This window comes from Oncorhynchus kisutch, linkage group LG25 (genome assembly GCF_002021735.2).
Source record: "Oncorhynchus kisutch isolate 150728-3 linkage group LG25, Okis_V2, whole genome shotgun sequence".
Taxonomy (NCBI): Eukaryota; Metazoa; Chordata; class Actinopteri; order Salmoniformes; family Salmonidae; genus Oncorhynchus; species Oncorhynchus kisutch.
In genome coordinates this window covers 20766572-20784745 of record NC_034198.2, presented here as the reverse complement: position 1 = coordinate 20784745, position 18174 = coordinate 20766572, and the positions used below count along the sequence as shown (strand labels likewise).

Genomic DNA, 18174 nt, shown 5'->3' with positions numbered 1-18174 from the left:
ACAATAGTAAGCAAGCATAAACACCATGGGACCACGCAGCCGTCAGACCGCTCAGGAAGGAGACCCGTTCTGTCTCCAAGAGATGAATGTACGTCGGTGCAAATCTATCCCAGAACAGCAGCAAAGGATCTTTTGAAGATGCTGGAGGAAACCGGTACAAAAGTATCTATATCCACAGTAAAACAAATTCTATATCGACAACAGGAAAGGCCGCTCAGCAAGGAAGAAGCCACTGCTCCAAAACCGCCATAAAAAAACCAGACTACGGTTTGCAACTGCACATGGGGACAAAGATCGCACTTTTTGGAGTGATGTCCTCTGGTCTGATCAAACAAAAATAGAACTGTTCACAAAATATATGGCACCGTGAGGGAGGAAAATGATGTGGATATATTGAAGCAACGTCTCAAGACATCAGTCAGGAAGTTAAAGCTTGGTCGCAAATGAGTCTTCCAAATGGACAATGACCACAAGCATACTTCCAAAGTTGTGGCAAAATGGCTTAAGGACTCAAAGTAAAGGTATTGGAGTGGCCATCAGAAAGCCCTGACCTCAATCCTATAGAAAAAGTGTGTGTGAGCAAGGAGGCCTACAAACCTGACTCAGTTACAGCAGCTCTGTCAGGAGGAATGGGCCAAAATTCACCCAACTTATTGTGGGAAGCTTGTGGAAGGCTACCCGAAACATTTGACCCAAGTTAAACAATTGAAAGGCAATGCTACCAAATACTAATTGAGTGTATGTAAACTTCTGAACCACTGGGACTGTGATGAAACAAATAAACCACTATCATTCTGACATTTCACATTCTTCAAATAAAGTGGTGACCTAAGACAGGGAATTTTTAATAGGATTAAATGTTAGGAATTGTGAAAACGTGAGTTTAAATGTATTCGGCTATGGTGTATGTAAACGTCCGACTTCAACCGTATAAGAGGACATGTATTTCAAAACCAGGGAACAGCACTAGGGGCTATGTTGATGTTCCCAGAGAGTGAACAGGGAGACAGCACAAAAAGGATACCACTCCCCTGCCTCACTGGAATGAGTTTCATATAGCAATGGAGTTACACCAAAATTCATACCGAGAGTGAACCAGGTTCCGAACCAGTGCAAAAATGAGTCTTTAAATAGATTTCATTTGACTAAAATAGGCAAGGTGATCAACCAACAATATTTACAAGCTTACTTCTTTCTCTCGTAGAAGTGCTTGCCGATGTGCGAGGACAGCAGGCGGCGAATGCGGTCGTCTGAAAGAAACATGTCAAAGTTCCCCAGCAGCCGTCGTTTGGCTTCAAAGGGCTTTTACTCAGTCCTCAGTGTCTTGTAAGGGATCACCTAAAGAAAGACAAAGGGATATGCCTGGATGAGTTGTGTCTCGTGCACCAAGAAGTAAACGAGGACCATATCATAAGTAATCATCATTATTACATACATTTTAAGTATGACAGTAAGTAACGGTCTCAAAGTTGTAGCGACAGACTCCAATAGGGAGGAAAGTCCGCCTGGATATATTTAGAGTCACAGTGGCACCATCGTGGCCCATGTCCAACACAGAGACAGGAGTACAGGGTTTGCTGGGGTGCACTTATTCACATTGGATGACCAAATGCTAGCTACAGACGAGAGTAAAATCAGTTGAAGAGATGCATTGGACAGTTCACTGAGTAAAAAATAATCCCCCCCTTACACACGTTACTGTCAAATTCAACACAAAAATCAATATCTTTGGGCTACACATTACATTGAATACTTTCTGCCTGTGGACATCTGTTCTACAATGTGCCAGCAGAGCAAGATACCCTTTGTTGGCATAATTGATCTCTTTCAGGCAGAGTACATCTGGCATGCCACATTTTATTGAAAAAGTGTGGTGTTCCATTCATTTCTAGTGGCATCCAGCTTAAGCCAGGCCCAATTCCATCTCCACTTCATCCCTGAATAAATCAAATTAAAGTTTATTTGTCACGTGCACCGAATACAACAGGTGTAGGTAGACCTTACAGTGAAATGCTTACTTACAGACTAACCAATAGTGAGAAGGTGTGTGTAGGTAAGTAAAGAAATAAAACAGTAAGAAGACATTTGAAAATAAGAGTAGCAAGGCTATATACAGACACCGGTTAGTCAGGCTTATTGGAGGTAGTATGTATATGTATCACATAGGTATCCTATTTTGGATTCAAAACAGCAAACAGCAAAGCACCTCACGCCTCCTCGTCCATGCCTCCCGAGGGGAACGACACGCGGAGATCCATTCACCTACTCTGCATCACAAAGACATGGTGGTTGGAACTAAAAATCTCCTATTTGGACTGACCAAAGGATTTCCATTGCTCGTGTTTCTTGGCCCAAGAAAGTCTCTTCTTATTGGTGCCCTTTAGTAGTGGTTTCTTTGCAGCAATTTGAACAGTTGATGTTGAGATGTATCTGTTACATGAACTCTGAAGTATTTATTTGGGCAGCAATCTGAGGTGCAGTTAACTCTCATGAACTTATCCTATGCAGCAGAGGTAACTATGGGTCTTCCGTTCCAGTCCTCATGAGAGCCAGTTTCATCACAGCGACTGCACTTGAAGATACTTTCAAAGTTCATGAAATGTTCCATATTGACTGACCTTCATGTTTTAAAGTAATGATGGACTGTCGTTTCTCTGCTTATTTGAGCTGGTCTTGCCATAATATGGACTTGGGTCTTTTACCAAATAGGGCTACCTTCTGTATACCACCCCTACCGTGTCACAACACAACTGATCGGCTCAAATGCATTAAGGAAAGAAATTCCACAACTTAACCTTTAAGAAGGCACAGCTGTTAATTGAAATGCATTCCAGGTGACTACCTCATGAAGCTGGTTGAGAGAATGTCAACAATGTGCAAAGCTGTCAAGGCAAAGGGTGGCTACTTGGAAGAATCTCAAATATAAAATATTTTGATTTGTTTAAAACCTAGGGGGGCACTATTTTCATTTTTGGAAAAATAACGTTCCCAAAGTAAACGGGCTATTTTGTCAGGACAAGATGCTAGAATATGCATATAATTGACAGCTTATGATAGAAAACAATCTTTAAAGTTTCCAAAACTGTAAAAATATTGTCTGTGAGTATAACAGAACTGATATTGCTGGCGAAAGCCTGAGAAAAATCCAATCAGGAAGTGACCCATGTTTTGAACGCTCTGCGTTCTGATGCGTCCCTATTGAGTAGTGAATGGGCTATCAACCAGATTCCTTTTTCTACGTATTCCCCAAGGTGTCTACAGCATTTTGACGTAGTTTCACGCCTTTATGTTGAAGAATGAGCGTAACCGACTACATTGCGTAAGTGTCCGGCTGAGGGCTCTCAGAGTAATTCTTGCGTAATAGACAGAGGTAGCTATTTTTCCTCCCGGTCTTACGGAAAATACAGCTGTCCCCGTTGATATATTATCGAATAGATATTTGAAAAACACCTTGAGGATTGATTATAAACAACGTTGCCATGTTTCTGTCGATATTACGGAGCCAATTTGGAATATTTTTCGGCGTTGTCGTGACCGCAATTTCCAGTCAAATTCTCAGCCAAACGTGAAGAACTAACGGCGTTATTTCAGCTACAAAATAATATTTTTGGAAAAAAGGAACATTTGCTATCTAACTAGGAGTCTCGTGAGTGAAAACATCCAAAGCTCATCAAATGTAAACGATTTAATTTGATTGATTTTCTGATTTTCGTGATCAGGTTGCCTGCTGCTAGCTAGGCATAATGCTATGCTAGGCTATCGATAAACTTACACAAATGCTTGTCTTGCTTTGGCTGTAAAGCATAATTTCAAAATCTGAGATGACAGGGTGATTAACAAAAGGCTAAGCCGTGTTTCAATATATTTCACTTGTGATTTCATGAATATGAATATTTTCGAGTAATATTATTTGACTGTGGCGCTATGCTATTCAGCGGCTGGTGTACTAAAATGATCCCGCGACAGGGATGGGTAGCGTCAAGAACCAGGGAACAGCACTAGGGTCTATGTTGATGTTCCCAGAGAGTGAACAGGGAGACAGCACAAAAGGATACCACTCCCCTGCCTCACTGGAATGAGTTTCATATAGCAATGGAGTTACAAAAACAAACACCAAAATTCATACCGAGATGAACCAGGTTCCGAACCAGTGCAAAAATGAGTCTTTAAATAGATTTCATTTGACTAAAATAGGCAAGGTGATCAACCAACATATTTTACAAGCTTTTACTTCTTCTCTCGTAGAATGCTTGCCGATGGTGCGGAGGGACAGCAGGCGGGCGAATGCGTCGGTCTGAAAGAAACATGTCAAAGTTCCCCCAGCAGCCGTCGTTGGCTTCAAAGGGGCTTTAGCTCAGTCCTCAGTGTCTTGTAGAGGATCACCTAAAGAAAGACAAAGGGGATATGCCTGGATGAGTTGGTGTCTCGTGCACCAAGAAGTAAACAGGGACCATATCATAATAATCATCATTATTACATCATTTAAGTATACAGTAAGTAACGGTCTCCAAGTTGTAGCGACAGACTCCAAAGGGAGGAAAGTCCGCCTGGATATATTTAGGTCACAGTGGCACCATCGTGGCCCATGTCCAACCAGAGACAGGAGTACAGGGTTTGCTGGGGTGCACTTATTCACATGGATGACCAAATGCTAGCTCTACCAGACGAGAGTAAAATCAGTTGAAGAGATGCATTGGGACAGTTCACTGAGTAAAAATAATCCCCCCCTTACACACGTTACTGTCAAATTCAACACAAAAATCAATATCTTTGGGCTACACATTACATTGAATACTTTCTGCCTGTGGACATCTGTTCTACAATGTGCCAGCAGAGCAAGATACCCTTTGTTGGCATAATTGATCTCTTTCAGGCAGAGTACATCTGGCATGCCACATTTTTATTGAAAAAGTGTGGTGTTCCATTCATTTCTAGTGGCATCCAGCTTAAGCCAGGCCCAATTCCATCTCCACTTCATCCCTGAATAAATCAAATTAAAGTTTATTTGTCACGTGCACCGAATACAACAGGTGTAGGTAGACCTTACAGTGAAATGCTTACTTACAGACTAACCAATAGTGAGAAGGTGTGTGTAGGTAAGTAAAGAAATAAAACAGTAAGAAGACATTTGAAAATAAGAGTAGCAAGGCTATATACAGACACCGGTTAGTCAGGCTTATTGGAGGGTAGTATGTATATGTATCACATAGGTATCCTATTTGGATTCAAAACAGCAAACAGCAAAGCACCTCACGCCTCCTCGTCCATGCCTCCCGAGGGGAACGACACGCGGAGATCCATTCACCTACTCTGCATCACAAAGACATGGTGGTTGGAACTAAAAATCTCCTATTTGGACTGACCAAAGGATTTCCATTGCTCGTGTTTCTTGGCCCAAGAAAGTCTCTTCTTATTGGTGCCCTTTAGTAGTGGTTTCTTTGCAGCAATTTGAACAGTTGATGTTGAGATGTATCTGTTACATGAACTCTGAAGTATTTATTTGGGCAGCAATCTGAGGTGCAGTTAACTCTCATGAACTTATCCTATGCAGCAGAGGTAACTATGGGTCTTCCGTTCCAGTCCTCATGAGAGCCAGTTTCATCACAGCGACTGCACTTGAAGATACTTTCAAAGTTCATGAAATGTTCCATATTGACTGACCTTCATGTTTTAAAGTAATGATGGACTGTCGTTTCTCTGCTTATTTGAGCTGGTCTTGCCATAATATGGACTTGGGTCTTTTACCAAATAGGGCTACCTTCTGTATACCACCCCTACCGTGTCACAACACAACTGATCGGCTCAAATGCATTAAGGAAAGAAATTCCACAACTTAACCTTAAGAAGGCACAGCTGTTAATTGAAATGCATTCCAGGTGACTACCTCATGAAGCTGGTTGAGAGAATGTCAACAATGTGCAAAGCTGTCAAGGCAAAGGGTGGCTACTTGGAAGAATCTCAAATATAAAATATTTTGATTTGTTTAAAACCTAGGGGGCACTATTTTCATTTTTGGAAAAATAACGTTCCCAAAGTAAACAGGCTATTTTGTCAGGACAATTTTTATTTTATTTTATTTATTTTACCTTTATTTAACCAGGTAGGCAAGTTGAGAACAAGTTCTCATTTACAATTGCGACCTGGCCAAGATAAAGCAAAGCAGTTCGACAGATAAAACGACACAGAGTTACACATGGAGTAAAAACAAACATACAGTCAATAATGCAGTATAAACAAGTCTATATACAATGTGAGCAAATGAGGTGAGAAGGGAGGTAAAGGCAAAAAAAAGGCCATGATGGCAAAGTAAATACAATATAGCAAGTAAAATACTGGAATGGTAGTTTTGCAATGGAAGAATGTGCAAAGTAGAAAAAAAAATAATGGGGTGCAAAGGAGCAAAATAAATAAATAAATACAAATTAAATACAGTTGGGAAAGAGGTAGTTGTTTGGGCTAAATTATAGGTGGGCTATGTACAGGTGCAGTAATCTGTGAGCTGCTCTGACAGTTGGTGCTTAAAGCTAGTGAGGGAGATAAGTGTTTCCAGTTTCAGAGATTTTGTAGTTCGTTCCAGTCATTGGCAGCAGAGAACTGGAAGGAGAGGCGGCCAAAGAAAGAATTGGTCTTGGGGGTGACTAGAGAGATATACCTGCTGGAGCGTGTGCTACAGGTGGGAGATGCTATGGTGGACAAGATGCTAGAATATGCATATAATTGACAGCTTATGATAGAAAACAATCTTTAAAGTTTCCAAAACTGTAAAAATATTGTCTGTGAGTATAACAGAACTGATATTGCTGGCGAAAGCCTGAGAAAAATCCAATCAGGAAGTGACCCATGTTTTGAACGCTCTGCGTTCTGATGCGTCCCTATTGAGTAGTGAATGGGCTATCAACCAGATTCCTTTTTCTACGTATTCCCCAAGGTGTCTACAGCATTTTGACGTAGTTTCACGCCTTTATGTTGAAGAATGAGCGTAACCGACTACATTGCGTAAGTGTCCGGCTGAGGGCTCTCAGAGTAATTCTTGCGTAATAGACAGAGGTAGCTATTTTTCCTCCCGGTCTTACGGAAAATACAGCTGTCCCCGTTGATATATTATCGAATAGATATTTGAAAAACACCTTGAGGATTGATTATAAACAACGTTTGCCATGTTTCTGTCGATATTACGGAGCCAATTTGGAATATTTTTCGGCGTTGTCGTGACTGCAATTTCCAGTCAAATTCTCAGCCAAACGTGAAGAACTAACGGCGTTATTTCAGCTACAAAAATAATATTTTTGGAAAAAAGGAACATTTGCTATCTAACTAGGAGTCTCGTGAGTGAAAACATCCAAAGCTCATCAAATGTAAACGATTTAATTTGATTGATTTTCTGATTTTCGTGATCAGGTTGCCTGCTGCTAGCTAGGCATAATGCTATGCTAGGCTATCGATAAACTTACACAAATGCTTGTCTTGCTTTGGCTGTAAAGCATAATTTCAAAATCTGAGATGACAGGGTGATTAACAAAAGGCTAAGCTGTGTTTCAATATATTTCACTTGTGATTTCATGAATATTTTCGAGTAATATTATTTGACTGTGGCGCTATGCTATTCAGCGGCTGAGGACTAAAATGATCCCGCGACAGGGATGGGTAGCGTCAAGAAGTTTTAACACTTGGTTACGACATGATTCCATGTGTGTTATTTCATAGTTTTGATGTCTTCACTATTGTTCTACAAAGTAGGAAATAGTAAAAAATAAAGAAACCCTTTAGGTTTATTTAACCTTGAGTAGGTGTGTCAAAACTTTTACTGGTACTGCATGTATGTAAATATGCATGTAAATAATAGAGAGGTCTGCAATTGACCTCAATAGTCCATATGTGGCACTAAGAGCTATGTTGATGTTCCCAGAGAGTGAACAGGGAGACAGCACTAAATGGAGACCGCTCCCCTGCCTCACTGGAATGGGTTTCATATAGCACTGGATTTAAACCAAAATTAATAGAGTGTAAAACAGGTTCCGAACCAGTGCAAAGACGAGTCCTTTAATTTGACAAAAATAGATCATTGATCAAATAATATAATCTTCCAAAGCAATTTACAAGCATTTGTGTGTAGCAGTCCTACCTTGGCATCCATGGCTGCGCGGGTCTGTTTCTGTGTTTCATCTATAAGGGTCAGGTTACTCAGGTTAGAGGTGTAGATGGGCAGAGCCACTGATTGGCTTTTCAAGTGGATGACCTTTATCAACGGTCCTTTCTGCAAAAGAGACAACACTTTATACTCAAAGAACACAATCACTCATACATTTAGGTCAAGGATCAGGATTGTAGGCACATGGGTTTAATCACACTGCTATACAGAGCAGGCAATAAGCTTAACGTACCACAGTACTATAGGCCCTGTAATCTCACCTCAGACAACAGAGATATCAAAGGTGATTTTCAGACTGGGCCCACACATTTCTTTAGCATTAATAAACATTGAGTATACCTGACCATTTAACGTATAATAAAAGTGTAAATATCTGTGATGACGGGGTACAATTGATTAGGGAGATCAGGAAGACATCCTGGCAGTAAACTCACCTAACCCGTAGTTTTGTCACGATGGTGCTGACAGCTGAATCAATATTCTCTGCTATTTCATCTGCAGCCATCCCAGAGTGGGCCACACAAGCCATGCTAAAACAAACAATAACATTTTACAGGAGGCAATGTGTATATAAATGAATGTACATTAATTGCCCTTGTGTGTCAGTTGCAGAGACAGGCCCCAATAGAGAGGGAGATCTGTCAGGATATATTTTGAGTCACTATGACACCATCATTGCCCATGTCCAACACGGACAGGGTTTGCTGAGGCGCACTTACTGACTAAGTCAGAGAGCAGGCCTCACCAGTAGCAGCCTTTCTTAGAAATGGAGGTTGTTGTTCCCTGATGTTCCCTCTGGATGTCCAAGGCCAGCTTCTTGCTCTGCAGGTTCAATGACAAAGGCTCCCTAAGCAGGGGAGATAATAATAAAAAAGACTCCATTAGATTAGAACTCTGTAAGGGCTAGCTTAAAGGCACATTTAAACTTACAGGTGAAGTCGGAAGTTTACATTCACTTAGGTTGGAGTCATTAAAACTCATTTTTCAACCACTCCACAAATGTCTTGTGAACAAACTATAGTTTTGGCAAGTCGGTTAGGACATCTAGCATGACAAGTAATTTTTCCAACAATAGTTTACAGACAGATTATTTCACTTATAATTCATTGTATCACAATTCCAGTGGGTCAGAAGTTCACACACACTAAGTTGACTGTGCCTTTCAACAGCTTGGAAAATTCCAGAAAATGATGTCATGGCTTTAGAAGCTTCTGATAGGCTAAGTGACATCATTTGAGTCAATTGGAGGTGTACCTGTGGATGTATTTCAAGGCCTACCATCAAAATCAGTGCCTCTTTGCTTGACATCATGGGAAAATCAAAAAGAAATCGGCCAAGACCTCAGTAAAACAATTGTAGACCTCCACAAATCTGGTTCATCCTTGGGAGCAATTTCCAAACACCTGAAGGTACCACGTTCATCTGTACAAACAATAGTAAGCAAGCATAAACACCATGGGACCACGCAGCCGTCAGACCGCTCAGGAAGGAGACCCGTTCTGTCTCCAAGAGATGAATGTACGTCGGTGCAAATCTATCCCAGAACAGCAGCAAAGGATCTTTTGAAGATGCTGGAGGAAACCGGTACAAAAGTATCTATATCCACAGTAAAACAAATTCTATATCGACAACAGGAAAGGCCGCTCAGCAAGGAAGAAGCCACTGCTCCAAAACCGCCATAAAAAAACCAGACTACGGTTTGCAACTGCACATGGGGACAAAGATCGCACTTTTTGGAGTGATGTCCTCTGGTCTGATCAAACAAAAATAGAACTGTTCACAAAATATATGGCACCGTGAGGGAGGAAAATGATGTGGATATATTGAAGCAACGTCTCAAGACATCAGTCAGGAAGTTAAAGCTTGGTCGCAAATGAGTCTTCCAAATGGACAATGACCACAAGCATACTTCCAAAGTTGTGGCAAAATGGCTTAAGGACTCAAAGTAAAGGTATTGGAGTGGCCATCAGAAAGCCCTGACCTCAATCCTATAGAAAAAGTGTGTGTGAGCAAGGAGGCCTACAAACCTGACTCAGTTACAGCAGCTCTGTCAGGAGGAATGGGCCAAAATTCACCCAACTTATTGTGGGAAGCTTGTGGAAGGCTACCCGAAACATTTGACCCAAGTTAAACAATTGAAAGGCAATGCTACCAAATACTAATTGAGTGTATGTAAACTTCTGAACCACTGGGACTGTGATGAAACAAATAAACCACTATCATTCTGACATTTCACATTCTTCAAATAAAGTGGTGACCTAAGACAGGGAATTTTTAATAGGATTAAATGTTAGGAATTGTGAAAACGTGAGTTTAAATGTATTCGGCTATGGTGTATGTAAACGTCCGACTTCAACCGTATAAGAGGACATGTATTTCAAAACCAGGGAACAGCACTAGGGGCTATGTTGATGTTCCCAGAGAGTGAACAGGGAGACAGCACAAAAAGGATACCACTCCCCTGCCTCACTGGAATGAGTTTCATATAGCAATGGAGTTACACCAAAATTCATACCGAGAGTGAACCAGGTTCCGAACCAGTGCAAAAATGAGTCTTTAAATAGATTTCATTTGACTAAAATAGGCAAGGTGATCAACCAACAATATTTACAAGCTTACTTCTTTCTCTCGTAGAAGTGCTTGCCGATGTGCGAGGACAGCAGGCGGCGAATGCGGTCGTCTGAAAGAAACATGTCAAAGTTCCCCAGCAGCCGTCGTTTGGCTTCAAAGGGCTTTTACTCAGTCCTCAGTGTCTTGTAAGGGATCACCTAAAGAAAGACAAAGGGATATGCCTGGATGAGTTGTGTCTCGTGCACCAAGAAGTAAACGAGGACCATATCATAAGTAATCATCATTATTACATACATTTTAAGTATGACAGTAAGTAACGGTCTCAAAGTTGTAGCGACAGACTCCAATAGGGAGGAAAGTCCGCCTGGATATATTTAGAGTCACAGTGGCACCATCGTGGCCCATGTCCAACACAGAGACAGGAGTACAGGGTTTGCTGGGGTGCACTTATTCACATTGGATGACCAAATGCTAGCTACAGACGAGAGTAAAATCAGTTGAAGAGATGCATTGGACAGTTCACTGAGTAAAAAATAATCCCCCCCTTACACACGTTACTGTCAAATTCAACACAAAAATCTATATCTTTGGGCTACACATTACATTGAATACTTTCTGCCTGTGGACATCTGTTCTACAATGTGCCAGCAGAGCAAGATACCCTTTGTTGGCATAATTGATCTCTTTCAGGCAGAGTACATCTGGCATGCCACATTTTATTGAAAAAGTGTGGTGTTCCATTCATTTCTAGTGGCATCCAGCTTAAGCCAGGCCCAATTCCATCTCCACTTCATCCCTGAATAAATCAAATTAAAGTTTATTTGTCACGTGCACCGAATACAACAGGTGTAGGTAGACCTTACAGTGAAATGCTTACTTACAGACTAACCAATAGTGAGAAGGTGTGTGTAGGTAAGTAAAGAAATAAAACAGTAAGAAGACATTTGAAAATAAGAGTAGCAAGGCTATATACAGACACCGGTTAGTCAGGCTTATTGGAGGTAGTATGTATATGTATCACATAGGTATCCTATTTTGGATTCAAAACAGCAAACAGCAAAGCACCTCACGCCTCCTCGTCCATGCCTCCCGAGGGGAACGACACGCGGAGATCCATTCACCTACTCTGCATCACAAAGACATGGTGGTTGGAACTAAAAATCTCCTATTTGGACTGACCAAAGGATTTCCATTGCTCGTGTTTCTTGGCCCAAGAAAGTCTCTTCTTATTGGTGCCCTTTAGTAGTGGTTTCTTTGCAGCAATTTGAACAGTTGATGTTGAGATGTATCTGTTACATGAACTCTGAAGTATTTATTTGGGCAGCAATCTGAGGTGCAGTTAACTCTCATGAACTTATCCTATGCAGCAGAGGTAACTATGGGTCTTCCGTTCCAGTCCTCATGAGAGCCAGTTTCATCACAGCGACTGCACTTGAAGATACTTTCAAAGTTCATGAAATGTTCCATATTGACTGACCTTCATGTTTTAAAGTAATGATGGACTGTCGTTTCTCTGCTTATTTGAGCTGGTCTTGCCATAATATGGACTTGGGTCTTTTACCAAATAGGGCTACCTTCTGTATACCACCCCTACCGTGTCACAACACAACTGATCGGCTCAAATGCATTAAGGAAAGAAATTCCACAACTTAACCTTTAAGAAGGCACAGCTGTTAATTGAAATGCATTCCAGGTGACTACCTCATGAAGCTGGTTGAGAGAATGTCAACAATGTGCAAAGCTGTCAAGGCAAAGGGTGGCTACTTGGAAGAATCTCAAATATAAAATATTTTGATTTGTTTAAAACCTAGGGGGCACTATTTTCATTTTTGGAAAAATAACGTTCCCAAAGTAAACGGGCTATTTTGTCAGGACAAGATGCTAGAATATGCATATAATTGACAGCTTATGATAGAAAACAATCTTTAAAGTTTCCAAAACTGTAAAAATATTGTCTGTGAGTATAACAGAACTGATATTGCTGGCGAAAGCCTGAGAAAAATCCAATCAGGAAGTGACCCATGTTTTGAACGCTCTGCGTTCTGATGCGTCCCTATTGAGTAGTGAATGGGCTATCAACCAGATTCCTTTTTCTACGTATTCCCCAAGGTGTCTACAGCATTTTGACGTAGTTTCACGCCTTTATGTTGAAGAATGAGCGTAACCGACTACATTGCGTAAGTGTCCGGCTGAGGGCTCTCAGAGTAATTCTTGCGTAATAGACAGAGGTAGCTATTTTTCCTCCCGGTCTTACGGAAAATACAGCTGTCCCCGTTGATATATTATCGAATAGATATTTGAAAAACACCTTGAGGATTGATTATAAACAACGTTTGCCATGTTTCTGTCGATATTACGGAGCCAATTTGGAATATTTTTCGGCGTTGTCGTGACCGCAATTTCCAGTCAAATTCTCAGCCAAACGTGAAGAACTAACGGCGTTATTTCAGCTACAAAAATAATATTTTTGGAAAAAAGGAACATTTGCTATCTAACTAGGAGTCTCGTGAGTGAAAACATCCAAAGCTCATCAAATGTAAACGATTTAATTTGATTGATTTTCTGATTTTCGTGATCAGGTTGCCTGCTGCTAGCTAGGCATAATGCTATGCTAGGCTATCGATAAACTTACACAAATGCTTGTCTTGCTTTGGCTGTAAAGCATAATTTCAAAATCTGAGATGACAGGGTGATTAACAAAAGGCTAAGCCGTGTTTCAATATATTTCACTTGTGATTTCATGAATATGAATATTTTCGAGTAATATTATTTGACTGTGGCGCTATGCTATTCAGCGGCTGCGGACTAAAATGATCCCGCGACAGGGATGGGTAGCGTCAAGAAGTTTTAACACTTGGTTACGACATGATTCCATGTGTGTTATTTCATAGTTTTGATGTCTTCACTATTGTTCTACAAAGTAGGAAATAGTAAAAAATAAAGAAACCCTTTAGGTTTATTTAACCTTGAGTAGGTGTGTCAAAACTTTTACTGGTACTGCATGTATGTAAATATGCATGTAAATAATAGAGAGGTCTGCAATTGACCTCAATAGTCCATATGTGGCACTAAGAGCTATGTTGATGTTCCCAGAGAGTGAACAGGGAGACAGCACTAAATGGAGACCGCTCCCCTGCCTCACTGGAATGGGTTTCATATAGCACTGGATTTAAACCAAAATTAATAGAGTGTAAAACAGGTTCCGAACCAGTGCAAAGACGAGTCCTTTAATTTGACAAAAATAGATCATTGATCAAATAATATAATCTTCCAAAGCAATTTACAAGCATTTGTGTGTAGCAGTCCTACCTTGGCATCCATGGCTGCGCGGGTCTGTTTCTGTGTTTCATCTATAAGGGTCAGGTTACTCAGGTTAGAGGTGTAGATGGGCAGAGCCACTGATTGGCTTTTCAAGTGGATGACCTTTATCAACGGTCCTTTCTGCAAAAGAGACAACACTTTATACTCAAAGAACACAATCACTCATACATTCAGGTCAAGGATCAGGATTGTAGGCACATGGGTTTAATCACACTGCTATACAGAGCAGGCAATAAGCTTAACGTACCACAGTACTATAGGCCCTGTAATCTCACCTCAGACAACAGAGATATCAAAGGTGATTTTCAGACTGGGCCCACACATTTCTTTAGCATTAATAAACATTGAGTATACCTGACCATTTAACGTATAATAAAAGTGTAAATATCTGTGATGACGGGGTACAATTGATTAGGGAGATCAGGAAGACATCCTGGCAGTAAACTCACCTAACCCGTAGTTTTGTCACGATGGTGCTGACAGCTGAATCAATATTCTCTGCTATTTCATCTGCAGCCATCCCAGAGTGGGCCACACAAGCCATGCTAAAACAAACAATAACATTTTACAGGAGGCAATGTGTATATAAATGAATGTACATTAATTGCCCTTGTGTGTCAGTTGCAGAGACAGGCCCCAATAGAGAGGGAGATCTGTCAGGATATATTTTGAGTCACTATGACACCATCATTGCCCATGTCCAACACGGACAGGGTTTGCTGAGGCGCACTTACTGACTAAGTCAGAGAGCAGGCCTCACCAGTAGCAGCCTTTCTTAGAAATGGAGGTTGTTGTTCCCTGGATGTTCCCTCTGGATGTCCAAGGCCAGCTTCTTGCTCTGCAGGTTCAATGACAAAGGCTCCCTAAGCAGGGGAGATAATAATAAAAAAGACTCCATTAGATTAGAACTCTGTAAGGGCTAGCTTAAAGGCACATTTAAACTTACAGGTGAAGTCGGAAGTTTACATTCACTTAGGTTGGAGTCATTAAAACTCATTTTTCAACCACTCCACAAATGTCTTGTGAACAAACTATAGTTTTGGCAAGTCGGTTAGGACATCTAGCATGACAAGTAATTTTTCCAACAATAGTTTACAGACAGATTATTTCACTTATAATTCATTGTATCACAATTCCAGTGGGTCAGAAGTTCACACACACTAAGTTGACTGTGCCTTTCAACAGCTTGGAAAATTCCAGAAAATGATGTCATGGCTTTAGAAGCTTCTGATAGGCTAAGTGACATCATTTGAGTCAATTGGAGGTGTACCTGTGGATGTATTTCAAGGCCTACCATCAAAATCAGTGCCTCTTTGCTTGACATCATGGGAAAATCAAAAAGAAATCGGCCAAGACCTCAGTAAAACAATTGTAGACCTCCACAAATCTGGTTCATCCTTGGGAGCAATTTCCAAACACCTGAAGGTACCACGTTCATCTGTACAAACAATAGTAAGCAAGCATAAACACCATGGGACCACGCAGCCGTCAGACCGCTCAGGAAGGAGACCCGTTCTGTCTCCAAGAGATGAATGTACGTCGGTGCAAATCTATCCCAGAACAGCAGCAAAGGATCTTTTGAAGATGCTGGAGGAAACCGGTACAAAAGTATCTATATCCACAGTAAAACAAATTCTATATCGACAACAGGAAAGGCCGCTCAGCAAGGAAGAAGCCACTGCTCCAAAACCGCCATAAAAAAACCAGACTACGGTTTGCAACTGCACATGGGGACAAAGATCGCACTTTTTGGAGTGATGTCCTCTGGTCTGATCAAACAAAAATAGAACTGTTCACAAAATATATGGCACCGTGAGGGAGGAAAATGATGTGGATATATTGAAGCAACGTCTCAAGACATCAGTCAGGAAGTTAAAGCTTGGTCGCAAATGAGTCTTCCAAATGGACAATGACCACAAGCATACTTCCAAAGTTGTGGCAAAATGGCTTAAGGACTCAAAGTAAAGGTATTGGAGTGGCCATCAGAAAGCCCTGACCTCAATCCTATAGAAAAAGTGTGTGTGAGCAAGGAGGCCTACAAACCTGACTCAGTTACAGCAGCTCTGTCAGGAGGAATGGGCCAAAATTCACCCAACTTATTGTGGGAAGCTTGTGGAAGGCTACCCGAAACATTTGACCCAAGTTAAACAATTGAAAGGCAATGCTACCAAATACTAATTGAGTGTATGTAAACTTCTGAACCACTGGGACTGTGATGAAACAAATAAACCACTATCATTCTGACATTTCACATTCTTCAAATAAAGTGGTGACCTAAGACAGGGAATTTTTAATAGGATTAAATGTTAGGAATTGTGAAAACGTGAGTTTAAATGTATTCGGCTATGGTGTATGTAAACGTCCGACTTCAACCGTATAAGAGGACATGTATTTCAAAACCAGGGAACAGCACTAGGGGCTATGTTGATGTTCCCAGAGAGTGAACAGGGAGACAGCACAAAAAGGATACCACTCCCCTGCCTCACTGGAATGAGTTTCATATAGCAATGGAGTTACACCAAAATTCATACCGAGAGTGAACCAGGTTCCGAACCAGTGCAAAAATGAGTCTTTAAATAGATTTCATTTGACTAAAATAGGCAAGGTGATCAACCAACAATATTTACAAGCTTACTTCTTTCTCTCGTAGAAGTGCTTGCCGATGTGCGAGGACAGCAGGCGGCGAATGCGGTCGTCTGAAAGAAACATGTCAAAGTTCCCCAGCAGCCGTCGTTTGGCTTCAAAGGGCTTTTACTCAGTCCTCAGTGTCTTGTAAGGGATCACCTAAAGAAAGACAAAGGGATATGCCTGGATGAGTTGTGTCTCGTGCACCAAGAAGTAAACGAGGACCATATCATAAGTAATCATCATTATTACATACATTTTAAGTATGACAGTAAGTAACTGTCTCAAAGTTGTAGCGACAGACTCCAATAGGGAGGAAAGTCCGCCTGGATATATTTAGAGTCACAGTGGCACCATCGTGGCCCATGTCCAACACAGAGACAGGAGTACAGGGTTTGCTGGGGTGCACTTATTCACATTGGATGACCAAATGCTAGCTACAGACGAGAGTAAAATCAGTTGAAGAGATGCATTGGACAGTTCACTGAGTAAAAAATAATCCCCCCCTTACACACGTTACTGTCAAATTCAACACAAAAATCAATATCTTTGGGCTACACATTACATTGAATACTTTCTGCCTGTGGACATCTGTTCTACAATGTGCCAGCAGAGCAAGATACCCTTTGTTGGCATAATTGATCTCTTTCAGGCAGAGTACATCTGGCATGCCACATTTTATTGAAAAAGTGTGGTGTTCCATTCATTTCTAGTGGCATCCAGCTTAAGCCAGGCCCAATTCCATCTCCACTTCATCCCTGAATAAATCAAATTAAAGTTTATTTGTCACGTGCACCGAATACAACAGGTGTAGGTAGACCTTACAGTGAAATGCTTACTTACAGACTAACCAATAGTGAGAAGGTGTGTGTAGGTAAGTAAAGAAATAAAACAGTAAGAAGACATTTGAAAATAAGAGTAGCAAGGCTATATACAGACACCGGTTAGTCAGGCTTATTGGAGGTAGTATGTATATGTATCACATAGGTATCCTATTTTGGATTCAAAACAGCAAACAGCAAAGCACCTCACGCCTCCTCGTCCATGCCTCCCGAGGGGAACGACACGCGGAGATCCATTCACCTACTCTGCATCACAAAGACATGGTGGTTGGAACAAAAAATCTCCTATTTGGACTGACCAAAGGATTTCCATTGCTCGTGTTTCTTGGCCCAAGAAAGTCTCTTCTTATTGGTGCCCTTTAGTAGTGGTTTCTTTGCAGCAATTTGAACAGTTGATGTTGAGATGTATCTGTTACATGAACTCTGAAGTATTTATTTGGGCAGCAATCTGAGGTGCAGTTAACTCTCATGAACTTATCCTATGCAGCAGAGGTAACTATGGGTCTTCCGTTCCAGTCCTCATGAGAGCCAGTTTCATCACAGCGACTGCACTTGAAGATACTTTCAAAGTTCATGAAATGTTCCATATTGACTGACCTTCATGTTTTAAAGTAATGATGGACTGTCGTTTCTCTGCTTATTTGAGCTGGTCTTGCCATAATATGG

The 18174-nt window shown here is 41.0% G+C and overlaps 1 long non-coding RNA gene and 2 other non-coding genes across 3 annotated transcripts in view; all 3 read right to left on the bottom strand.

Moving 5' to 3' along the window:
- LOC109870045 (uncharacterized) overlaps positions 1-16946 on the bottom strand; it is a 28226-nt gene extending 11280 nt beyond the window's left edge. The window contains exons 1-10 of the long non-coding RNA XR_004205420.1: positions 16923-16946; positions 16677-16825; positions 14802-14904; positions 14491-14586; positions 14030-14161; positions 10769-10917; positions 8895-8996; positions 8584-8679; positions 8123-8254; positions 1190-1338 (exon numbers count right to left, since the gene is read on the bottom strand). This is a non-coding gene — a long non-coding RNA (uncharacterized LOC109870045). The remainder of the gene's footprint in view (positions 1-1189; positions 1339-8122; positions 8255-8583; positions 8680-8894; positions 8997-10768; positions 10918-14029; positions 14162-14490; positions 14587-14801; positions 14905-16676; positions 16826-16922) is intronic.
- On the bottom strand, positions 8321-8448 carry LOC116357536 (small nucleolar RNA ACA64). The gene has a single exon (XR_004205558.1). It is a non-coding gene; the product is annotated as a small nucleolar RNA ACA64 (small nucleolar RNA).
- Positions 14228-14355, bottom strand: LOC116357535 (small nucleolar RNA ACA64). The gene has a single exon (XR_004205557.1). It is a non-coding gene; the product is annotated as a small nucleolar RNA ACA64 (small nucleolar RNA).
- Positions 16947-18174: the final 1228 nt, after the last annotated feature.